This window comes from Bubalus bubalis, chromosome 18 (genome assembly GCF_019923935.1).
Source record: "Bubalus bubalis isolate 160015118507 breed Murrah chromosome 18, NDDB_SH_1, whole genome shotgun sequence".
In the NCBI taxonomy this organism is placed as follows: Eukaryota; Metazoa; Chordata; class Mammalia; order Artiodactyla; family Bovidae; genus Bubalus; species Bubalus bubalis.
The window spans coordinates 64,351,472-64,358,568 of record NC_059174.1 but is presented as its reverse complement, the minus strand read 5'-3'; positions in this window follow the sequence as shown (position 1 = coordinate 64,358,568).

Below are 7,097 nucleotides of genomic sequence, written 5' to 3'. Positions count from 1 at the left end.
CCCCCTTCCCACCTCCCTCCCCATACCATCCCTCTGGGTCATCTCAGTGCACCAGCCCCGAGCATCCTGTATCCAGCATCGAACCTGGACTGGCGATTCGTTTCTTATATGATATTATACATGTTTCAATGCCATTCTCCCAAATCATGCCTCCCTCTCTCTCCCACAGAGTCCAAAAGACTGTTCTATACATCTGTGTCTCTTTTGCTGTCTCACATACAGGGTTATCGTTACCATCTTTCTAAATTCCATATATATGCGTTAGCATACCAGAGAAGGCAATGGCATCCCACTCCAGTACTCCTGCCTGGAAAATCCCAGGGACGGGGGAGCCTGGTGGGCTGCAGTCCCTGGGGTCGCTGAGGGTTGGACACGACTGAGCGACTTCACTTTCACTTTCCACTTTCATGCATTGGAGAAGGAAATGGCAACCCACTCCAGTGTTCTTGCCTGGAGAATCCCAGGGACGGGGGAGCCTGGGGGGCTGCCGTCTATGGGGTCACACAGAGTCGGACACGACTGAAGTGACTTAGTAGTAGTAGTAGTATGCTGTATTGATGTTTTTCTTTCTGGCTTACTTCACTCTGTATAATCGGCTCCAGTTTCATCCACCTCATTAGAACTGATTCAAATGTATTCTTTTTAAAGGCTGAGTAATACTCCATTGTGTATATGTACCACAGCTTTCTTATCCATTCATCTGCTGATGGACATCTAATTCTTTAAAATCTCTTGCCCTCTGATCAACAATGGGGATTTGGTTTTTTGGAACATGAGTCCAGCTTCTTCCCAGGATTGTCAGCTTTCCCAATAAAGCTATCTTTGCTTTTACCCAACACGTGTCTCTAATATCGGATTCATGAGCAATCAGCAGCTGAACCTGAGTTTGGTAGCAGAGTCTTAGGACTGAGCCCCTATAACCCATGGAATACGGCACTATCTCCAAGTTGATAGAGTCAGAATTGGGTTGAATTGTAGGATCCCCACTGGTGTCTCCAGCATCGGTTGGCTGGAATTGGGTCCAGAACCCAAATGTATGTCCAATATAGTAGCCATATACACATACACAAAAAACATCATAGTAGCCACACACACACACACACACACACACACACACACAAACACCCCAAAACACTATAGTAACCACAAGTCACAGTGGACCACTGGGTACTAGAAATGATGAGTGTGACAGGAAGTGAATAACTATTTCTTTCAACAGTACGTGCACAGGGAATTCCCGGGTGGTCCAGTGGTCGAGTTATGTGCTTTCACTGCAGGAGCAGAGGGTTTGATCCCTGGTCAGGGAAGAAGATCTTGCATGTCACAAAGTGTGACCAAAAAGAAAAGTAACATTGTCTTTCTGATTTAATAAATGTGCACTTCAAACACTGATACCTACTTATGTGATGGCATTAATAGGCTTGAAAGTAGAATTTAAATTTATATCGTAATCACAACAGAACCGAAACTATCAGGATATATTTCAAGAGAATATACATCCATGGCCCAAGAGAAAAAACTTAAAACTATTGCACTAAAGCACTTAACATGGGTCTTCCCTGCCGGCTCAGGGGTGAAGAATCCACCTGCCAATGCAGGAGATATGGGTTCAATCCCCGGTCCAGAAGGATCCCACATGCCAAAGAGCAACTAAGCCCGTAAGCCACAACTACTGAGACTCTGCTCTGGAGTCCAGGCGCTGCATCTGCTGAGCCTGCATGCTGCAGTCCCTGAAGCCGGCACGCCCTAGAGCCCATGCTCTGCAACAAGAGAAGCACCCACAGTGAGAAGCCCACACACTGCGACAGAGTGGCCCTTGCTGGCCTCAACTAGAGAAAGCCCATGCACAGCAATGAAGACCCAGTATAACCAAAAATTAAAAAAAAATTTAAGCACTTAATATGAATATTAATGAGTCCTCAGGTAGGAAAGAAACAAAATATCCATGTACCAGAAGAAAGATTGTCTGATCTGATGTTTGGGAGAAAGTTAATCTAAGTAAGGGGTGGCCAAAGAGGCAGCCCCTTATAGGAATTTGAGATCTAACAGAAAGGGAAAACGTTGAGCCATTCAAGGATTTATAATCCGCTTTAGTTCCAAAAAACATCTACTTCAGCTTTATTGACTATCCCAAAGCCTTTGACTGTGTGGATCACAAAACCTGTGGAAAATTCTTAAAGAGATAGGAATACCAGACCACCTGACCTGCCTCCTCAGAAATCTGTATGCAGGTCAAGAAGCAACAGTTAGAACTGGACATGGAACAAGAGATTGGTTCCAAATCGGGAAAGGAGTACGTCAAGGCTGTATATTGTCACCCTGCTTATTTAACTTATATGCAGAGTACATCATGAGAAATGCTAGACTGGAGGAAGCAAAAGCTGGAATCAAGATTGCTGGAAGAAATATCAATAACCTCAGATATGCAGATGACACCACCCTTATGGCAGAAAAGCAAAGAGGAACAAAAGAGCCTCTTGATGAAAGTGAAACTGAAGAGAGAAAAAGTTGGCTTAAAGCTCAACACTCAGAAAACTAAGAGCACAGCATCTGGTCCTATCACTTCATGGCAAATAGATGGGGAAACAGTGGAAACAGGGACAGACTTTATTTTGGGGGGCTCCAAAATCACTGCAGATGGTGATTGAAGCCATGAAATTACAAGATGCTTGCTCTTTGGAAGCAAAGTTATGACCAACCTAGACAGCATAGTATAAAGCAGACATTACTTTGCCAACAAAAGTCCATCTAGTCAAGGCTATGGTTTTTCCTGTGGTCATGTATGGATGTGATAGTTGGACTATAAAGAAAGCTGAGCTCTGAGAATGGATGCTTTCGAACTGTGGTGTTGGAGAGGACTCTTGAGAGTCCCTTGGACTGCAAGGAGATCCAACCAGTCCATCCTAAAGGAAATCAGTCCTGAACATTCACTGGAAGGATTGATGCTAAAGCTGAAACTCCAGTACTCTGGCCGCCTCATGCGAAGAGTTGACTCATTGGAAAAGACTCTGATGCTGGGAGGGATTGGGGGCAGGAGGAGAAGGGGACGACAGAGGATGAGATGGCTGGATGGCATCACTGACTCAATGGACATGAGTTTGAGTAAACTCCGGGAGTTGGCGATGGACAGGGAAGCCTGGCATGCTGCGACTGAACTAAACTGAACTTATGCTTAAAAGAGCATCCATTTGGAGAATAAAGAGGGCAAGTAAGAGTTGAGAGCCAGTGGAAGAGAAGCTGTGGCTGTGAGTTAGAGCATAATATCAGATAGGGTTAAGATGAAAGTAAGATGCCCCGTCCACCTGGTTTGCTGGTTGTTGTTCAGTTGCTCAGTCGTGTCTGACTCTTTGTGACCTCATGGTTTACTTCAAAACCCCTGAATCTGTCTGAGGAATGGCAACTCTCAAGGTAAAGATATTAATAATAATGAACACAAAAATTAACTCTGTGCTGGGCATCCTTCTGACTTCTTTGCATGTATTACATCATCTAATGCTCACAGCCTCTCCACTCTCATCATGTTGCTACTGATGAGGCAACTGAGGTCTGGAGTAAGGAAGTCTTTTGCTGATGGTACAGTGGCTTTGACAAGTGGAGCCGGAGTGTGCCTTGTTTAACCACTACATCCCCAGCGTCTCCCAGCGTGGGGAGATCGTCAGGACACAGCTTCGGTTCAGAGGAGGGTCGGTGCTGGAGAAATATCAATTTGAGAGCCATAAGCTTCCACTGATGCTTTCGAACCGTGGTGCTGGAGAAGACTCTTGAGAGTCCTTGGAATACAAGGAGATCAAACCAGTCAATCCTAAAGGAAATCAACCCTGAATATTCATCGGAAGGACTGATGCTGAAACTGAAACTTCAATGCTTTGGCCACCTGATGCGAAGAGCTGACTCATTGGAAAAGACCCTGATGCTGGGAAAGATTGAGGACAGGAGGAGAAGGGGCAACAGAGGATGAGCTGGTTGGATGGCATCACTGACTCAATGGACATGAATCTGAGCAAACTTGGGGAAATAGTGAAGGACAAGGAAGCCTGATGTGCTGCTGTCCATGGGGTCCAAAGAATCGGACACAACTTAGCAACTGAACAACAAGCTTCCATGTGTTGTAAACTATAGCAGAATATGGTAAGGTATTACAATAGAAGGAAGGTTCCTGGATCATATTTCTAACATGTTAGGTTATAATTACTTATCAAAAACTTTTTTAATTAAAAAACATTTTTTGGGCTGTGCTGAGAGGCATGTGAGGTCTCAGTTCCCCCACCAGGGATTGAACCCGTTCCCCCTACAGTGGAAGCATGGATCCTTAATCACTGGAGCACCAGGGAATTCCCCTTCAAATTATATTTATTTAAGAAACTTTTGTCACTGGATTCCAGTTCTGAGTCTGGGGACAGTACCTACTGTTTGAAACCTCATGTTCACTTTAAAAAAAAAAATCTCAGTCACACTGAGGCTTGTGGGCTCTCAGTTCCCCAAACAGGGGTTCTAACCACTGGACATCCAGGAAACTTCCCAGGGAATAGACTGGAGGTAGGGAAAGATTCAGGTGAATGTCCATAGAGTCAGTAAACCAGCTTGTGATGTTCTTATGTGCTGGGAATAAATCCAGTTCTATCAAGTCTCTGACCATCTACACCACTCTGAAATTCTTGATGTGACTCTGTGGAGATTAACAGTAATATTGTTAAATAAGACTTCGAGACTCCAGACTGGAATATCCCTATGGGCTCTACCACCATTTATCTTTGAATCTGAGAGGCTGGGACCTGGGACCAGCCATTGGAGCACCTGAAACCAGACAGAGGCCTCCTCCAGCAAGAGATTCAAAAGATCTAACATCCATGTGTACTCAACACGGTTATGCAGTAAGATATAAAAAGGCCACAAACCAACAGCTGATTCTGGGATGCCTGGCGCAAAAGCTGTGTGCTGCATATGATCCCAACACACGGCGCCACCAGGGGGTCTGCAGACCACCAGGGCCACCTCTCTGGTGACCTACGACCTCTGGATCCTCACCCGCCCTCCCCCATTTAAGGAACCAGCCCGCTGTCCTCCAGAAGGAGCCAGGGCACCTGTCACTTGTCCTTGCTCCCTTGTGCTGCAATGAGAGCCCCAGAAAAGCCTTGCCCAAATTTCTCATCTCACCTCTGATCGGTTTCTGTTCATCAAGGAATCTGAGGATCTGGGTTGGGAAATAAATACGCTTTCTTTGGGAAAGGGATTAAAAATATATATATATATATATATATATATATATATATCACCATTATAGTCAGCTTACAGGTCACTAAAAATTAAGTTGTCAAAAAACAATAAAGCAGTATTTGTAATAGTGACATGGTACAACATTCGTGTGCTCAGTCCTGTCTGACTCTTTGCAACCTCATGGATTGTAACCTACCAGGCTCCTTTGTCCATGGGACTTCCCAGGCAAGAAATACTGGAGTGAGTTGCCATTTCCTTCTCCAAAAAAATCTTAAAAAAAATTTTATTTAATCTTGTATTGGAGTATAGCCAATTAACAGTATTGTGATAGTTTCAAGTGAAGAGCAAAGAGACTCAGCCGTGCATACGCATGTATCCATTCTCCCCCAAACTCCCCTCCCATCCAGGCGGCCACATTAACCCTGAGCAAGGTTCCCTGTGCTCTACAGTAGGTCCTTGTTGGTTATCCATTTTGAATGTAGCAGTGTGTGCATGTCCATCCTAAACTCCCTATCTCTAGCTCCCATCTTTCCCCACTTAACCCACGACCATAAATTCATTCTCCAAGACTGTGAGTCAAAACCATCTTAAGAAACCCTCTCCATTAACACGAACAATAAATCTGAGTCCTAACACTTTTGAAGGGTAATAAAGCAACTTTCTCATAGCAATTCCGGCCTTTGCCACCTTTAGGGGAAAAAAAAAAAAGAGTGATGTAAAACATTCCTTTCATTTTTTTCCCTGAATTTTGGGCTTCCCTGATGGTTCAGATGGTAAAGAAGCTGCCTGCAATGCAGAAGACCTGGGTTCAATTCCTGGGTTGGGAAGAGCCCCTGGAGAAGGGAATGGCAACCCACTCCAGTATTCTTGCCTGGAGAATCGCACGGACAGAGGGCCCTGGCAGCCACAGTCCACGGGTCGCAGGGAGCTGGACCCAGTGGAGCCGCTACCGCTTTGGCCTTGCCAGGCAGCTTGCAGGATCTTAGTTCCACAGCCAGGGCTGAACGAGCCCCCACAGTGAAATCACCGAGTCTGAATCACTGGACCGCCAGGGATTCCCCCAAGGCCCTTTCATTTTGCCGCCCTCCCCCACCAGGGGCTGACTGGTAGAATCAGGTCATTTTCCCAAAACACATTTTTTATAGAAAGGTTTTAGGTTCACAACCGAATTCAGAGGAAGGTATCGAGTTCTCATATGTCCCCTGCCCCTCCCATGCACACCCTTCCCCTCTTATCCACATCCCCCAGCAGAGAAGCACATTTGCTATTCATACGATTGCACCGAAAATCCTTTGTGTTTTGCACTTTCATCCCTCCTCTTTCCAGTCAGGTCATTTAAAAAATGGTTTCCCAGGTGGCGTTAGTGGTAAAGAGCCTGCCTGCCAATGTAGGAGACGCAGGAGATGCAGGTTCAATCCAAGCTGGAGGAGGGCATGGCAATCCTCTCCCGTATTCTTGCCTGGGAAATCCCAATGTCAGAGGAGCCTGGCTGGCTACAGTCCATGGGGCCACAAAGAGTTGGACACGACGGAGCACGCACATATATTAAAAAATATCCATCTTCAGATATGTTTGAGAGGAGACCAAGTCTCTTGGAGCCTACCTCATGGAGTCTGCAGTAATCTCTCAGAATTCATTTAGCCATTTTGTTTTGGAAAGTTGCCATGTCTAGGCAGGGGATCATGAAACAAGTATTTAAATTCAAGACCCAGATGAGGCTAGGACCTACGTGGCACGTTGGTCTCATCTTGGCAGTATCAGGACGGCTGAAGAGCCCTTGCTGTTGGGGCACAGGGGGCTTCCCAGGTGGCTCAGTGCTGAAGAATCCACCTGCCCAGTGCAGGAGAGGCAAGTTCGATCTTTAGTCGGCGAAGATCCCCTGG